The sequence below is a fragment of the Dermacentor andersoni genome, chromosome 5 (genome assembly GCF_023375885.2).
Source record: "Dermacentor andersoni chromosome 5, qqDerAnde1_hic_scaffold, whole genome shotgun sequence".
Taxonomy (NCBI): Eukaryota; Metazoa; Arthropoda; class Arachnida; order Ixodida; family Ixodidae; genus Dermacentor; species Dermacentor andersoni.
The window spans coordinates 112,130,013-112,149,487 of NC_092818.1; the positions used below are offsets into that span (position 1 = coordinate 112,130,013).

Sequence of the window (19,475 nt, forward strand, 5' to 3'; positions counted from 1 at the left end):
AAAAAGCGAACACATCCCCGTAATTTGCCGACCGCTAGTACGGGGCTTCGAAGACCTGGCCGAATTAGGCGTCATTATGCCAAGCCACCAAATTTGAATTTCTCGGCCCCAAAATTTCCCGATAGGCTGCGTGTAAATTAAATTTCAGAGTAAAGAGCGCATTGAACGGAACACCTTGACTGTTACAGAGGGCAATAAAGAAAAACTTGGGACGCAAGAAATCACAAGGGACGCGACAGAAAATGACAAAATGAGAAGGTAGTTGACAGGGCCAGTGCTCGCTTGGGTCTTCGTCTTTTTCACATCGCGTCCTGTTGTTCAACATCAGCAAACAGCTGGTGTTGAACACAGGACGCAAAAATAGGTGCCCCCCCCCCTCCCCCTTCCGCACTACCATTCCTCTTAACGGGTTCTACAGAGCGAAGCTTAACAAGGCGTTAGACCGTATGACCCCTCCTCACTTCGACCCTTCGAATGAGCACGCGGAAGATGCAGATTGAAACTAGTCGATGGAAAAACACGTCGCTGCCGGAATCTTTCTGTTCGACGGGATTAGTCAGGCAGGCACACGACAGGAACGCGTAGACGGAATTTTGCTTTTTCTTTCGTTTAGCGAAGGCCATTCAGTGAGTGGCATGCTTGGATGTGTGTGTGTACGTAGTACGCATCGCCAAGTGCCCCTTCAAACCTTGACACGAACAGTGGCCTCGCTTCCGATGGGCGTAATTTCCTGCCGATAAGCACCGGCACACAAGAGAGACGACTGCGTGCGTGTGTTGCGACGCTGATTCGATCGGCAAGACGTCGAAGAAGGCTTGATTGGTGCGCTTGTAGTCGATCTCGGTGTGCCGGGAGGAAAGGCGCATAAGGATTGAGCAAAGCTTCGTGTACTACCATGAGGAGGGGACTGCATTTTGAGCCATGTTTTCCGGCAAGAAAAGGCGCGCGATAAAGAGTTAGACATTTGCGATAGCCACTGTATCGCTTTTGCTCCGTGCTATACAGGGCACGCAAAAAAAAGAAATATAAAAAGAAATGCGGCACATTATTGAAGCTTTGGCGAGCTATGTGCATATATACATGCTGATTTGATCGTGAACACGTATAAGCGACTACGCAATGATAGAATAGTTTATGAGGCATGTGGCCGCATCGAAGGACCAACAGAAAAAAAAAAAAAGATCAGAGCCATTGCACTCTGTGAAGGTGGATAACCAGCTGAGCTGTATATATGGTATGTTGATATTAAATATGTTGATTGAAAATAGAAGACAAATACCACAATGAATTCAGTTTTTTCACAATTATGTGGTTGTGTTATTAAATTGCATACTCAATGCTTTTTTGATTTTTAACTTTCTTTTGTTTGCTTTTTGGGAGTTCCTACTTGGTCACCAAGGTAACTATAGCTTTATGATCGCTATGATATACGGCCAGTGGCTCTGTAGCGACACTTGAAAGGTTCTTGGCCAATGTGAGGCTTATATATACACGACCGATGACGCGTCGTAGGCACACTGACGTTTCTGTAACACTTAATGTCGAACCTTTCCAAGAGAAAGACCACGAACCCGTTCCGTCTGGCCGAGACACGTCTATATTGAAATCACCCACGATCACGATGGGAGTGGAGTCGGTGGGGTGATCCAACCAAAGGCGCACACGCTTGGCGTTTGCGGCACGATGTTCGCCCGCATTAACGGGCCTCCCGCCGTCGCCGCGCACCAGCCCGCTTCTGTTCACGACGGTGTTCTTCGTAGGCGCGCTGTTCTTCCTCACCGCACGCGGCCTACCCATTACACGAGTGGAAGGGAACTGAGATAATGTTACGTGGTTTGCCTGTAGAGCCCGTGATGTCAAACCACAATCCATACTAAACCGTGTCTATTCCGCTTTTACATTTTTTTTATCACAATACATTTTTACACTATTTGCGATTAAACGCAGCTGGGGCATATCCGGCGATACGCTTTTGTTTTATGCTTTAGCTCTTTTAGCGCTGGGGTGGACGCCATTTTTTTTTGTCTACGCACACAAACCGCCAGAACCTAGCGTATAACAGCTCCACCGTAAAAAGAAACGAGCGGCTCTGGGAAGCGACACACATTTTTCAGTTTAGCTCTCCCTCAGAGAAGCTGAAGTGCTCTTCGTAGGAAATGGTCGTTTTCATTCGCAAAGTTGCTTCAATCGAAGCAAGCGGCGTCAGCTGCCCCACGAGGCGTGTCTTGCTAACGTAATATCAAGCACTGCAATGCTGATCTACTGATATTTTAGCGTATCGGCTTAAGGTTGATCTCACGCTCTCTGCTCATGTTGAGAAATTTCAACACGACCTTCAATAATATGACTTACTCTCGTGTACGTTTTGTCTGTTTGTTGCACCGGTTGAACATTCACAGCGATGGCTCGGGTGGATGACACAAATGTTTTTTACATTTAAGTTCCGCTGTCGATGAGCTCTTCGCACTGATGCATGTTCTTATATGGATATCTTAAAGCAAGAACGCGAGAACCCGTATGTGAGACTCCTGCGTGCTGAGTCTAACAATATATAGAAAAAAAAGTTTAACCTCGCATCAGGTGGAAGGGCATCAGCGAGCCCATTCGCACTTCCTCAAGCCGGTTTTGACGGACAAATTTTGTGCTTTGAGAAAAACTCCCAGGTTTTAGATATATGAAACGATGACATTGTGGATGATATAGACTTTTCGACGGGCGTCAAAGGGTCAAATGCACACTAGCTTTCGCGTTTATCGAGTTCATCATTCGTATTTGTCACGGCACGACTGCCACCACACAATTCCAAAGGCGTTATTTAGAAGCTAGTGGGACACTGCCCCCGCATCCGTCGTTTCACCGTTAGCTCATTGCCGCTGCTGATCACTCGGAAATATTTGACCGCCTCGGCCCAACTGTGCTCGGCGCGGATACGAGCCCCTTTAGGAGGCACGAGGACTCTCAGCGCCATTTAGAGTACACCAATAACATCAAGCGAAACTTGGCATATAGTATGCCTGCGCTCACAAGCTAGGGTAGATGACGATATGGGAAAGGCTTAAGTGTCACATGGTGCTTCAGACCAGCCCTTGACAAAGAAATCAAGCAGAATCATCGGTACCATAGTCGCATTAGCAATAGTCGTTTGGAGTGCGTCTCCTCGACAACTGCAGGATCTCGTGCGCTATCTGCGCAGAAGTGGAGTGTCTTGAGAAGACGTCGGCTGACTGTCAGCTGTCTTGAGAGGACGTCAGCCCAAGAGGACGATATGGAACAGTTTGACTTCGAATTGACCTCTCAGAGGCCGAATCTGGCTGCGGCAGAATCCGCAGCGGCTGCAGCTGCCGCGGCAGCGGCCGTTGAAGGAGGCGGCAGCATCGAGGGAGGCTTGAAGTAGCACGCTCCGCAGAATGGCTGCACCGCAGCGGCGGAACCAGACTGTGCACCGGCCGGGGTGCTGCCGTTGGTCGCCGCGTGTGCTCCGGCCACACCGGAGGGAGCTGCGCACAGCGAGCCCAGACCACTGGCCAGGGCCAGGCACCTGCAAGAAAGGGAGGACAACGTTTTCGGATGCTTTCTACTTAACGGAGCGGATGCCTTCTACTTTCTGAGAGGCTGCCCTGGAGCAAGAATGCACTCAGCGTCTGCTTATTCAAAGGGACTTGTCTTTGATATGAATGGCATGAGAATAATTTGAAGAAGCACGAAGAAGACGAGGATGGGAACCGAAAACGCAAACTCAACAGGACGATCCCTGAAATGAATGGCCTAGCGAGTGCAACACACGTGTCGAAGTAGCCTGTCGTTACAGGACCCTATTGAAGCATAAATTAACTATTCTATTCAATTTTAGTGCCCTCTCCATGTTTATTTTTTCAGTTCCCCAGTGATATATATATATATATATATATATATATATATATATATATATATATATATATATATATATATATATATATATATATATATATATATATATATATATATATATATATATATACATAAAAGTGCGTCGAACGAGCTCCTGAACACTTTGCACTGTGGTGATCGCTGTTTAAATCATAGATTCGGGAGAGCATTTACCGCTCAAGCGCTACTGAATTTTTCACTTCTTTCTTTTTCTCATTGAACTAACGACCCATGTTGTTCGTTATCACTGTGTCCCTCAAACACAGATTACATTAGTTACACTTGACGTGTGTCACAATTAAGAATAGGCTCAGTGGCCAAAATTTACCTTCTCACATGTTTACAAAGCCATGTTGCTTGTTTAATACACCGTGGCTACGCGAAAAAAATTCACCAAGCTTCAGTTTGGTGCTTGCAGGCTGTCTTCGACAAAGTGCCCTGGCCATTACATCCGCTAACTCAGTCCATATCTACATATCATGACGCCGGCACCGGTATCTTATGGCTTTTACTAATGGTTCTCTCAAAATGATATTTCTTAGTGGTAATATGACATAACGAGGGAAAAAGAGAGGCAGTGGTAATAAGGGTGAAGCTCTGACTTCCTTATATATGATCCCGTTTGGGTGTCGTCCTTGGAGGAATTACAGACCGTTAGAGAGTACTAGCCCAGTTGCACCCCAACGTTGGCTAGAGATACTAAAATTTTCGACGGCCTTTTCTCATGGCGTCTTGCTCTTCCCTGGTTTCCTTCATCTGTAACGTTTAGTTAATGGGTCTCTCCGTCGCTGCTTGATGTAGGCCATTAAGGAGGTGTTAGTTGCATGCTAGACATCTTGTTTATCACGGGAAAGTGTCCTAGTGATTACTTTTGTGTAGTAACCCCTGAAAGCAACATCATCAACAGAGGCGCAACCTGATAAACAAGGTCAGCTTCATCCTGGAGCTTTTAGACTGGCGTCAATGTTTCGACTAGAAGAATTGCTTGTCAGTGAAGTCGCCTTCTCGAAACGTTGGCGCCAGGCTAAAAGCTCCGGCTGTCTGCACTTAACGCGATATTATAGCTTCATTCGTATACATACTCATGGTACCTGTTAATTGTTTTAAATTGTCAAAGAAGTGGCGTTGGTTTAAAATGATGACACTGAGGGGAAAGGTAGTAGCTACGAGGGGGAACCGCCCGTCGAATCAGAACGCTCACATTAAGTGCACGCTATTCCATGTTCCGGTTCATCTTTATCGTGCACAGATTATAAGGCTACATTAAATAAATAAATTTATTTATTTATTTTTATTCATTTATTTATTTTAGCATACTTCCAAGGCCTGACGGCATTACAGGAAGGAGTGGTAAATAACAAATGTTTGCACAGTAAAAGAGAGAGAAAAAATGCAGTTATAACAAGTTAAGAAAAACATGTTAGCGAAAAGCTTCATGAATGGCAGTCTTGAAGCTGTCGATGTCGGTGATGGCGGCGATGGAAGCGGGAAGGCGGTTCCATTCTTTTCGAGTCTTCGGAATGAAAGATTCGCTGTAGGTATTAGTCCGACAAGATGACACACCAACTTTGTAGTTATGGTCAGAACGCGATGACACGTAGACAGGAGCGGAAAAAAGAACGTCTTATAGAATAAGATTATAATGACAGATTTTGTGGAACAATGAAGGGCGAAAGCATTTACGGCGCAAAGATAGTTCAGGTAAGACAAGTGTTGCTTTCATTGATGATACGCTGGCATGCGGAGATTAAGTTGATAGAATGAAACGAGCTGCGCGATTCTTTTTCAATAATTGCTGAAAGTGTAGTGTTTTTGGGGTCCCAGATAGCGCATGCGTAATATAATTTAGGCTAACAAGAGTTTTATATAGATGTAGTTTTACTGAGGAACGTGCTCGGAAAAAATTGCGTCGTAAGTTTCCCAGCGTGCGATTTGCATTGTTAGTAACATAGTTAACATGTATGCGCTAAGAAAGATCACAACTGATGTGCAGGCCGAGGTACCTGTATGAAGTCACAGGATCAAGCCATCAAGAAAATGCGTGCTACTAACAGTGTGGCCCCGTTGATATATTCGCATGCTTTTACACTTCTTGATGTTGAGCCGCATCATAAATTTATTGCAACATGAGGACAAGTGGTTAAGATCTTGAAGTTCATGCTGATCAGAGGGTTGGGCTAGTTTGTTATAGAGGACGCAATCGTCAGCAAAAAGTTTTATTGATGAAAACGTGATACAGTCAGGGAGGTCGTTAATGTAAAGGAGAGAGAGTAAGGATTCCGACACACAACCTTGTGGCACACCAGATGAGACAGGCGAAAGAGTAGACGAACAGTTGTTAGCATGCCACAATTTGGGTGTGGTCAAAGAGAAAATCTTTAATCCAGTGGAATACCTTGGTGTGTAAGTTTGCTTAATTTAAGGAGAATTAAGTCGTGCGCCACCCCACCGAAAGCTTTAGCGAAATCCAAGAACATGCAATCAGTGTCAGAGCTGACGTCGTTATTTATAAAGATATCATTAATAAAAGTAATAGCTCCGTTTCACGAGAAAACATTTTCCTGAAACCATGCTGGGAGTTAGTGAAGTAATAATTTTCTTCTAGAATTTTGATTAAATGAGAATAAATAACGTGCTCAAGAAGCTTACATGGGATGCTTGTAAGTGATATGGGTCTGCAATTATCGGTAAGATGTACCACCTTCCCTACCTTCCAATCACCGGGAATTGTCGAGCACGCTACAGATTGAGCAAAAATATTGGACAAGATAACAGGGGAGTACACTTCAGTCATCTTCGATATTTTTTGACGTAATTAAATCATGACCAGACGAAGCTGAAAATTTGAGATTACTAATGAGTTTACCAATGCCTACAGAATAAATGATTATGGGATCCATAGGAGGAAAGTTACGTTCATGAAAACAAGAAAAAGAAACAGTTGTGGTATTACAAAAAAAAGAAAAAAACAACAACAAACGCATCATTAAACACTGAAAAGCACTGTAGAGAAATGACTAAAGTGTTATCATCGCGTGCCAGTTGGGTAAGACGATTTTCCGAGCCATTGACAATATTCCAGAACTTGCGTGGGCTAGTTTGACCATGACACGCAAGTTTATAATGTAGCGAACTTGTTCTCTTTATCATATTCATTGTACATTTTTCTGGAATAAATTTTTACCTAAACCACAAAGAATGTATTTTTTTTTTGCTGTAGCAATTATATGGACACTCCAGGCGTATTTCCGCCGTTGGTGTCACCGTGATGTTGCGTATAAGTCCAAGTGCGATAACACTGTTGCCGCGAGCCGTATGTTGTAGGTACGAGTGAAAGTACGCGAGGGTGAGCCGAGGACGGTGGCTTCATCTCGCGCGCGCAAGGGAGGAAGCGCACAGTCTTCCACTGCGGGCATGGCACCGGGCGCGAGGTGGAGGGGCGGGGGAGGGCTCTACTCCGGCGGTACCTGCGTGTGGCACGGCTGAGCTCGGTTAAGTTTAAGGGGCTTTAAGCTCGGCCGCGCTGACCCATTTTGAAAGCGATCTGCAATGACTATGGAGTCTCGCTGCGGCGATGGCTGATGGTATCTTATACGCTGTGTTCTCGCCGCTTAGTTGGCGTTGAAGCGAGATGCAGCACGAAGGTCAGTTCGCTCGCTGCTGCTGCCGCTCTTCCTCACGCCAGCGTCTTGACAGCGAGTGTTTACGGTCATCGAGTGAAATGGGTTCATGTTTGATTGTCCGCGCGTGACACCATGCTTGTTAATTTAGTTAGCAAGCGAATGTTTCTGAGTTTATATGGCCTATAGAACTACCAGCCTTACTTCTTATAGCTGTCTACTAATTTGCTATCGCAATGGATGCTTCTCCTTTCGTGCGAAACTGCGACTTAGTTTTGCATAATTCTACGATTAGAGCGCTCCACTTAGTCGCCACCAGTCAAACCTTTGCAAACCTTCACACGCAGTTATGCCGTATTATACAGCTGAGAAAACACGCGGTTGATGTTCTCTCACGCACTAGAACCAAGAAACGGTTATTTCGCGTCTCTGAAAACCAAGAATTCGCGAGCACGGAGCCCAAACGCGCTGAAAGCCGTTCACAGTCCCCCGAAACCGCCCCACCGCCCGGCCAAAAACCACGGCCTATAATATCTCGCCCGGTCCCTTAGTCGCAGCTGTTCTCCGAAGAAAAATGCGCGCTTTCGAACAACGCAACCTCGTCGGCACAAGCCCGCGGACGGCACTGTGTGCGTGCGGAACTGTCCTTCAGTACACGCACGCACTCATTGTTCGATGCATGCATACACAGCAGGGCGCGAGCGTGCGGGCCACTCGGCGCTCGACTCCCGAGTGCACGAAGGTGGTAATAGGGTATATGTAGTAAAGGCGGGGTGGAGGGGGAGGAGGTTGTGCGGGGAGGGGTGGGCAGGAGTGGCGCAAGGGAGAACACGAGGCATGCAATCCGTCCTCGTCGCCCGTCCGCGGCGTGCGGTCGTTTCGTCGCCTGACTTCCGACGAGAGGAAATTGGGCAGGGCGAGCTCGCTAAATATTCATGGCCATAACCATTACAAGCTGTTCGCGGCCGCGGGCAGGTGCTGCTCGCGGTTCGGGCGGCGGGAGGAAAGGGGGCCGCGCCGGCGCTGCATTATTGAGCGGCCCCAGTTCAAACACGGCCCCGCTCCCGGGCTGCGACGAAATCCGCCTCGTTTCGCGAATCATCCACCTTTCTCCCCTTGTTGCGGGACGCGCACGACGGCTTTGCCGCGTCTGGTCCGCGCGACTTGGTCACCGCCGTCCGATCGGCAGCCGCGCTGCCTCCGGTCGACGACGCTATAGCTGCGGGGCTTCGGCTGTCCATTCACTACCGTGGGCGCGGCTGCTAATGGTTTGAGCCACATTGTAGGCCTGGGACGAGATTTGTGCCCGCTCCGACGATCGTGGATTTGGTTTCGAGGATTTGCGAGGAGGATGCGCGGCTCGGCTGAGTTGGTCGCGGCTATTCCACTCGATGAACTTGACACTTTCGTCGGAACACTGTCAGACCGTGCGCCATGGCGCGTCTTCTGCTCCTGACGGATTTATGTGCCGCCTGCGTCTAGTAAAGATACGTTTAGGTTTGCATCACTGCATAGTGTTCCTCTATTTGCGGATCACGCCACTTATCCTGCCGTGACGGCGATGATTACGGACGTGAATGGGGTGCACCTCTCTAGCTTTTGTACACTACCTACGACGAATGTGGAAGTAGCTTAGGAGGTAGCCACCACGCTAGCTTTAGCTGTGCGACTGAAGCTACAACCATCATCAGCGACCCTAAGCGAGCTGTCCAAAACTACGCGCGCGGTAGAATGTTTTTCTCAGGACAGCCTGTTCTAGCGCACAGCCACGATCCACAACACGTCAGTCTTGTCTGGGCTCCGGCTTATTAACTCCTTCCCGGCAATATTTCGATCCTCAGCACCACCTGGTAACTAGCATGCTGGGAAGGGACAGGAGGACCATAAGGACACGCTCACTAGTCATCGGGAAATCACACAAGCTCACCACTTAGCTCGCCGCACATTACCGACAGGGCACAAACAGCTGTTCAAGGCTCAGGTATATGTCTGGCGTCGATTATACAGACCAATATATATCCCTACCCGACGCTTTACGCGCATATCTATACAGATGGATGCGCGGATACTTGCAAGTTCTGTAATGAAACCGCGACGCTCACCCACATCATGTGGAAATGCACGAAAATATTTTCGCACAATAATGTGAACACTATGGAGCAATGGGAGGCACTGATGCGCAGCTCTGACCTAGCCGTACAAAAGGCAGTGGTGGCCTGGACCGCGCCGGCCGCTCACACCCAGGGACTTCCGGCCGTTCATCTTTAGAATTTTTTTTTTACCAATAAAGTTTTTATCCGAATTATTATCATCTGCTGTCGAGAGAGAGAGAGAGGTGCCTGTAGGAAGCACTTTCTTTTCACGAATCCCTTTTATTTCAAGATGGACAACTGGTTGCCAGCGTTCATTGAGTTCTTGCGCCGTCACACGTATCGCCAAATATTACAGAACCGTATGCTCCAAGTCGGAAAATGTTTCCGTCTAACAAAAGGAAAAAAAAAAAGGAAACATTGGGCGTTGATCTGGTGTGTACATAGCATGTCTCGAACGTGAACCAGTGCCGATCACCTGGTCTAATCCAGTTGCTGGATAAGTTTTCGAGAACTGTTTTCGCTTGCTATTTCAATCACATGACGTATACACCGTGTTTTATTCAAGAACTAAGGCACTAAATTGCGATTGTGGGGCTTCGGCTCACGTTCTGTGCATTGTTTTTCTCTAGCACGCCCGACTTATACGAGCGTGTTTTAACGCGACAGCGTTAAGGGCTTCGTGTCGCGGAAAATCTGGTGTTGCCGTCCTGCACCGGCATCCCCGTGAGCTTCCTGTATATATTTAGGTATATATGTATATGCCACACCTTGCTACGTGGCATGTGGTATACGCGGGCTATATTGTCACACAATTCTATCACTTAAGTTGCTCATACCTTGTCTTACATCCCTGGCAAACTTATTTCTCGGAATTTTCAGAATGACAGTCCACAAACAAATGTCACGAAACAAAACAATGTCAGCGCATGCCTTTTATGTTAAATCTTCTCAGACTGAAGTATTAGAAGTGCGAAACAAGAGCAGAAACCTGAAAATGATAAAACTTTTTGGGCGCGGCTGTGAACAACCTCCGGGATCGGCTTATACGCAAACGCCGCGTTTCTACCAGAAAGCTCACCTTCGTGCATATATCGTTCGCTGTCAGCGCTCCCCGCTAAACATTACGGTTACGTAAGCTGCAGTTACCGGGAAGCGTGAGAAACAGTCAGGGATCTTTGAATGCTATCGCCTTACACTCTTAAAGGAGAAGCTTAAGCGTCTCCAAAGTTTTTTGAGACGTTGGGCTATAGGTTGATTGAAAAAGGAAGGAAGAAAAAAAAAAAAAAAGGAAAGAAGAACGATGTTGAAAAGCACTTTGTTCGGACTCTCGTGGTACACCAGAATCGTGCCAGAGTTGCACTTTACATAATATATGTATAGCATGGGAAATACGCTGGCTACAAGTTATTACGAAGGCAACGAAGAGTATTAAAGTACGCACGCATTCATTGCAATTTATTTCCTTCGTTTTTGATGTAGTGCTACAGGGGCTCGCCATACATGGCGAGCCCCTGCGTTGTTTTTTCATAGCGAACTGAGGCCCAGGCTGGTACTTTTCTAAAGTCTTATTCCTTAGCATGTTTTACAATCAGCGGTTGCCGCCAAGAACGGCTACACTGCCAAGAATATTGACTACCGTGCACATAAGATTGCGACTTAAGGACAAAGCACCAGCTAGTCTAATAGTATGCCATCCTGAACCGAGGCACATTCTGGCCCGAAATAAGAGGCTAATACGGGGATAAACAAAGTTTAATTGCCATCACGGTTTCAAAAAATTACGCGAAACGAATATCTCGGTTTACGCTGCCAGCAAACAAATTGACCTCAACTGGAACTGTTAGGTTCCCTATTTTACACTTGCCGAAGACGCCGAACATCCGGTATACTGCTGGCAATTCTTAAGATAGCGGCTGTCTCAACGTTCTTCTTATTTCTCTCCTTGCCGCCGCTGGTTGCCTTTCCAGCCCTCGTCGGCTTGCAGGGACGGGAGGTGGACGACGAGCGCTTGCTGCACTTTTCAGCCCCTGGAGCGGCTCCTTACTCTTCGCCGTGAGTCACCGCTACAGGCAGGCAGGCGACGGGAAAGACATTTATGCCGACAGCGCTAGCAGTAGATGGGATGCTCGCGCTGCGGCGGCGTCCTACACCGCGCTTGGTGTCAACGGCAGCGGGTCTTATGGCGGGGGCTCTTGCCTCGGCGCCCGTTCTCCCCAGGCGCTGCTGACAGAAGCGCTGCCAGGCCGTCAGCGAAACTCCGACTTGCGCTTCGGCGTGTTGGTATCGCCGTAAGAACAACGCGCGGGGCTGGCGTCCCAGGACCGGAGTGCCGCTGGTTGGCTTCGCACATCCACCGCTGCTGCCAGAGGAGCGGCTCTTTGCAGGCGATGCCGTCGTTTCGTAGTCGCTGTGGTGTTAGGCGCTTCAGTCTTCGGTTACGAGATAATCGGCGGCTCGTTGCTCGGCAAGACCTCGAAACCTTCTTCGTTGGTTGCTCATCGGTGGACGACGCGTTGAAGTCGTTCTCAGGCGGCGGAGTGTTCGTGGCTGGGTCGTCCGCTGCTCTCCGACTAGGGTACTTCTGCCCGTAAGCGACGCTGCGGGGCGCGTTCCAGGTACTCCCTGCCGCACCTTGTCGTCGCCGCAAGACCAACACTGCTGCGAGACGAGCGGCTCTTCGCTGGAAATGCCGGTGTTTCCTAGCCTCCTCGGGGGCGTCGGTCATCCCTGTTTCCGGGGAAGAGCTGCTCAGTCTTTTCTTGAGGCGCACCCTCGGAGCCTTCCTCTGCGGCTTCTTATTGTTGGACGGCGCGTTCGGATCGTTCTTTGGTGGCGCGGCAACCACGAGTTTTGTTGTCCCCTGTGAAGTCGTGGTAGTGAAGTGGTTGGGCTTAGCCGGCTTCGCGAACCACGCTCTCGTTGTTTTCGGCTCGGCGCCGTCCCTTGATGTCGCTGCGCGAACCTGCCTGTCAACGGGCGCCTCGAGGGCGGGTCCAATGGCATGGTCGGCAGCAGCCGGCTGCATCTCGGCACACCAGGTCTTCGTTGGTGCGGGGCGTTCGACCTTTCCCAGTGTCGCCTGTTCTTCGCTGGCCACGACGCCCGTGCGTAGGCGCCTGCTGTAGCCTGAAGCAGTTCCGGCCGTCACATCGGTCTCCCGACGAAAGCCTCGCACCTTCCTGGACGTTTGCGGAGCGCAGAGAGACGCGTCCGCCCGTGGTGGAAGCAGACGCGTAATGGCGGCCCCTGGAACGCTCCTTGACGCCAGTGCGCGGGGCGCGTGTGTTCTTTGAACAGCCTCTTCTTCTTCGGCTCCTTTTCGCCTTTTACCGATTGTTGGCGTAGAGAAACGGCTGAAGGTTGCTCTGGGGTATACTTTTGAATATATATTCTAATATATATAAGTCCAGGCGCACGTAGAAAAGCAAAAACAATACTTTATTTAAATTAACAAACATCACAAATGTTTGTTTTTGCTTTTCTACGTGCGGCTGCACATGTTTTAAGTGATTGAACACTGGATCTGAAGAACTATACTTCCTTCATACATGAAACAACGTATACCGGAAAGACCACGTCAACAGCAGTGACTTTTACGTTCCCGGACACGACTCCTGCGACCGCAGTACTTGGAGACTCGCAAGCGAAGTACCTTTACAGCCATATAACTCCCCTGCACGTCGGAACTCCTGCCTTCCTCACAAAGCTTGGTGCCACCGTCGATGATGCAAGTTTCATGCTGGAATACGTAGCGCGTTCTACTACCTCCGCCTACATCCTGCATTTTCTAACCGAGGACTCACTTTCGATTTCTTTGTTTTTTAAATTAAATGTTTTTTTTCTATTCTACGTGTCCCTGCACATTTCTCAAATTCTTGAACACCGGATCCAAATGACTACTGCCTTCGTGTATATATGTGTGCACCATCTAATTTTTTTATCTAGTGCGCGAATCTAGATTTTGAGCAATCCCGAAAGTGGCCTTAATTCGCGCAGAAGGTAGCGGTGCGTACGTTTCTCCCAGCTTCATCGAACGCACATAGGAATCCGGGCGACAGAAGCCAGTGTGTACAGCGGCTATTCAAAAGGCGCTGCGTGACTGGGACGGTGACAAAGAAACACAAACCACAACACAAGCGCTAACTAACAACTGGTTTTATTTGCACCGAAACCGGCCTATTCATGCGCAAAAAAGGCTTGCCATCTAGCACCGCAGTTAGTATAGATATGGTCACACATGATCAACCAAAAACAAGATACCGCAAACGTTTAATAAAACGTTACTAAACCCACGGAAACAGTAAGAACAAGATAGGCTTATCGAACAGAGTCTACTATCGCCACGCATCTCAATGCTTTGGGCTAAGGCGAAGTCACTTTGCATTAAAAAAGATATGATAATGGAAACAAGGAACATGTGCACAGAGCAAAGTATCCACACACTTGGTTTCAGCAGGCTTCTGTAACGAAAAAAACAAACAAACAAACAAACAAACAAACAAACAAACAAACAAACAAACAAACAAACAAACAAACAAACAAACAAACAAACAAACAAACAAACAAAACACCTTTAAGAGGGGGTGAAACTTTTAACAGTAACAGTTTTAACAGTAAGCTATCGCAGGAGACGAAAGATCTGATCAAGAAACGCCAATGTATGAAAGCCTCTAACCTTACAGCTAGAATAGAACTGGCAGAACTTTCGAAGTTAATCTACAAGCGTAAGACAGCTGCCATAAGGAAGTATAATATGGATAGAATTGAACATGATCTCAGGAACGGAGGAAGCCTAAAAGCAGTGAAGAAGAAACTAGGAATTCGCAAGAATCAGATGTATGCGTTAAGAGACAAAGCCGGCAATATCATTACTAATATGGATGAGATAGTTCAAGTGCCTGAGGAGTTCTATAGAGATTTATACAGTACCAGTGGCACCCACGACGATAATGGAAGAGAGAATAGTCTAGAGGAATTCGAAATCCCACAGGTAACACCGGAAGAAGTAGAGAAAGCATTGGGAGCTATGCAAAGGGGTAAAGCAGCTGGGGAGGATCAGGTAACAGCAGATTTGTTGAAGGATGGTGGTCAGATTGTTCTAGAGAAACTGGCCACCCTGTATTCGCAATGCCTCATGACTTCGAGCGTACCGGAATCTTGGAAAAACGCTAACATAATCCTAATCCATAAGAAACGGGACGCCAAAGACTTGAAAAATTTTAGACCGATCAGTTTACTGTCCGTTGCCTACAAAGTATTTACTAACGTAATTGCAAATAGAATCAGGAACACCTTAGACTTCCGTCAACCAAAGGACGAGGCAGGATTACGTAAAGGCTACTCAACAATAGACCATATTCACACTATCAATCAGGTGATAGAAAAATGTGCGGAATATAACCAACCTTTATATATAGCTTTCATTGATTACCAGAAAGCGTTTGATTCAGTCGAAACCTCAGCAGTCATGGAGGCATTGCGGAATCAGGGTGTAGACGAGCCGTATGTAAAAATACTGAAAGATATCTATAGGGGCTCCACAGCCACCGTAGTCCTGCATAAAGAAAGCAACAAAATCCCAATAAAGAAAGGCGTCAGGCAGGGAGATACGATCTCTCCGATGCTATTCACAGCGTGTTTACAGGAGGTATTCAGAGACTTGGATTGGGAAGAATTGGGGATAAGAGTTAATGGAGAATGCCTTAGTAACTTGCGATTCGCTGATGATATTGCCTTCCTTAGTAACTCAGGAGACCAACTGCAATGCATGCTCACTGACCTGGAGAGGCAGAGCAGAAGGGTGGGACTAAAAATTAATCTGCAGAAAACTAAAGTAATGTTTAACAGTCTCGGAAGGGAACAGCAGTTTACGATAGGAAGCGAGGCACTGGAAGTGTTAAGGGAATACATCTACTTAGGACAGGTAGTGACTGCGGATCCGGATCATGAGACTGAAATAATCAGAAGAATAAGAATGGGCTGGGGTGCGTTTGGCAAGCATTCTCAGATTATGAACAGCAGGTTGCCATTATCCCTCAAGAGAAAAGTTTATAACAGCTGTGTCTTACCAGTACTCACGTACGGGGCAGAAACCTGGAGGCTTACGAAAAGGGTTCTACTTAAATTGAGGACGACGCAACGAGCTATGGAAAGAAGAATGATAGGTGTAACGTTAAGGGATAAGAAAAGAGCAGATTGGGTGAGGGAACAAACGCGAGTTAATGATATCTTAGTTGAAATCAAGAAAAAGAAATGGGCATGGGCAGGACACGTAATGAGGAGGGAAGATAACCGATGGTCATTAAGAGTTGCGGAATGGATTCCAAGGGAAGGAAAGCGCAGCAGAGGGCGACACAAAGTTAGGTGGGCGGATGAGATTAAGAAGTTTGCAGGGACAACATGGCCACAATTAGTACATGACCGGGGTAGTTGGAGAAGTGTGGGAGAGACCTTTGCCCTGCAGTGGGCATAACCAGGCTGATGATGATGATGATGATGAAACTTTTAAGGCCTAAACAAAACCTTCAAGAAACTCAATCTCTCGTCATTCAAAAATATGGCTTGTTGACGCAGTTGTCCGCCAATCTTTCGATAAAAGAAGCTTCCACGATTTCTTGCTCGATCCTGTCTTTTGCTTTCAGCAGAAACTTAGTTTCGTCAAATTTCGGCTTGCAGCCACACAGCTTGCAATGTTCAGCCAGAAAGCTGCCTGTCTTATTACGTACATTAAGGTTATGCTCCCTGGCCCACTCTTGAAATATCTCCCCGTTTGGCCTATATACCGGCGACCGCAACCCAAACGAATTTCATAGACAACATTTGCCATACAGTCTGTGAATTTTTTTTCTGTGCTGAGTAGTACGGTTGTGGCAACTTCTGTTTGTTTGTCATTGTACAAATTTTTGACAACTTATACGGCGCAGAAAACACAATCGGAACCTCATGCTTCGAAGCAATCTTCTTGATACTGTGTGGCAATTTATGAATGTACGGAATCACCTGCACCGGCCTTTCTTGCTTACCGGGCTTACTTCTTGAATTAGGGTTCTTAATCTTTCGAAGCAACGCTTCCGAAGCCGCAGTAACTAAAACCGATGGGTATCCGGCTTCTTTCAGCCGCGTCAGATGGAAGCCGAAGCTTTCGATCATTACGTGGAAACATGTTTTTGTTAGGGCTGATTGAAGGCAATTCATTACAATTGCTCTTTTGACAAGTTTGCAATGGGCACTCTTAAAAGACTGTAGCCCCTTTTTATACTTCGGGTATATTACCAGCATATATGGCCCTCCCTAAATAGCTACAATAGATACTGTAGTTGGCAGTTCTTTGAAGTTTCCCAAGTGAAGCTAAGTCCGGCACAGTTGGATGAGAGCACCTTAATAGTGTCTTGAACAGCAGCCGCCAGATCATCGTTTGAAACATTTCTTAAAGTTACGAGAAAATCATCTGCATATCGGCATACTTTAACAACGCGAGGATCTTGCATATGTGAGTGGAGGCACGTGCCGACATCGGCCAAAAGCACGTCAGATAGAACTGGAGCTACAGCCGAGCCTATACATATTCCTCGCCTTTTGGAGGAAAAAGATTTCCTCAAACTTCACAGCAGTTGAGTTCGAATAAAATTCCAAGAAATTTAAGAATGCGTCATTTAGAATCCCTGTACCATTCTGAAAATCGCTTCCTCCGTAAGCCGCTATCTTTTCTCTTAAAACACTTAGCAGCTCTTGCTGTGGAACAGAGTAAAACAATTCTTTTATATCAACTGAAAACCCATTGTACGACCCAGGTGGCAGTTCATCCAAAAATGTTACGATGTCCGAAGAATTCTTTATTAAAAAGGGATCTCCGCTCACCAGAACCCGCAGATGCTTTTGAAGGTATCGAGCGAAGACGCGTTGCCATGAGCCATTTTCCGAAACTATGGCACGAAGTGGTGCTCCTGGTTCGAAGCATGAGGTTCCGATTGTGTTTTCTGCGCCGTGTAAGTTGTCGAAAATTTGTACAATGAGAAACAAAGAGAAGTTGCCACAATGTACTACTCAGCACCGAAATAAATTCACAGACTGTATGGCAAACGTTGTCTATGAAATTCCTTTGGGTTGCGGTCGCCGGTATATAGGCCAAACGGGGAGATATTTCAACGAGTGGGCCAGGGAGCATAATCTTAATGTACGTAATACGACAGGCAGCTTTCTGGCTGAACATTGCAAGCTGTGCTGCTGCAAGCCGAAATTTGACAGCACTAGGTTTCTGATGAAAGCAAGAGACAGGACCGAGCGAGAAATTGTGGAAGCTTTCTTTGTCAATAGATTGACGGACAACTGCGTCAGCAAGCCATCCATATTTTTCAATGACGATGAGATTGAATTTCTTGAAGGTTTTGTTTAGGTTTAGAAAGTTTCACCCCCTTTGAAAGGTGTTTTTTTTTCGTTACAGAAGCCTGCTCAAACCAAGTGTGTGGATACCTTGTTCCGTGCTCATGTTCTTTGTTTCCATTATCATACTTCTTTTTATGCAAAGTGACTTCGCCTTAGCCCGAAGCATTGAGATGCATGGCGATAGTAGACTATGTTCGATGAGCCTATCTTGTTCTTACTGTTTCCATGGGTTCAGTAACGCGTTCTTAAACGCTTGCGGTATCTTGCTTTTGGTTGATCACGTGTGACCATATCTGTGCCAACTGCGGTGCTACACGACAAGCCATTTTGCGCATAAATAGGCCGGTTTCGGTGCAAATAAAACCAGTTGTTAGTCAGCGCTCGTGTCATGGTTTGTGTTTGTCTCCGTCCCAGTCGCGCTGCGCCTTTCGAATAGCCATGAACCGAATCACCCAAAATCAAAAGTTTTACTGCGTCCACACAGCGGGTGTCCCACCTGTACCTGTACTGCTGGTCCAGCTGCGCCTTCTCGATGCGCTTGTCCTTCGCGCGTCGGTTCTGGAACCAGATCTTGATCTGTGTCTCAGTCAGCTCCAGGCCCTCAGCCAATTCGAAGCGCCGTGGCCGGCTGATGTACTCGCTGCGCTGGTACTCCAGCTCGAGCCTCAGCGTCTGCTCGCTCGTGAACGTGGTGCGCTGGCGGCGCTGGCGACCGTCCTTGCGCCGCCGTCGCTGGACTGCGTCGCGGGAGAGAGAGAGAGAGGGTCACGCTCCTTAGAGAGTTCGATTGATTGATTGATTGACGACGACCTCATGTTCAGCAGAAGAACGCAACAACCATTGTGCTATGCCTCGGCGGGTTCCTTTAGTTCACGATGTGAACTAAAGAATTTGTATTCAACGTTAGTGTGGCGAAACGATGTTCAAGAACTTGGACAGCTTACAACCACGTGCGATGTCAACTTTGCCTCCCGTAGTTTCATAGCAGAAAAAACAACAACATGGCCATACGATGGGGTGCTGATAAGCATTTAGCCTTACCCAGAAAAACAAGAAACTTGGCTAGGTAGGCGTAAATTGCAGTGTGCATTGACCAACTGGTCAATATTTATTGTTCCAAAAATCATCTAAATGTGTTTTCAGATTATTTTTATTTTTCGAGCCCGAAGTGAACTTGGCGTCACCTCGAGAAAAGTTCAAATGTGGATGAGCATACGACCATGATCTAGGTCCTGTTTTTCAAAGGGAAATGTGCAAAGAAGATGTGTGAGGAAATGTCACAAACGTTTGTGCGACGATGGCTCTTCGTATGCTACCACTAAACGTTGACCAGCTTCAAGGTTGCAAACCGATTTCGGTGTTGAAAGCGAGAAACCCGGCGGAACGCATGTTTCTGTCTTAGTGCCTGCAAATGTGAAAGCCATCTATGATACTCTCATGAACGACCGCCATATATAAGTATTGCTACATATGG

At 47.1% G+C, this 19,475-nt stretch overlaps 1 long non-coding RNA gene across 2 annotated transcripts in view; it reads left to right on the top strand.

Annotated features, from left to right (window-relative positions):
* LOC140218506 (uncharacterized) overlaps nt 1-19,475 on the top strand; it is a 276,906-nt gene that overhangs the window by 1,679 nt on the left and 255,752 nt on the right. The gene's annotated exons all lie outside the window — the stretch shown is intronic.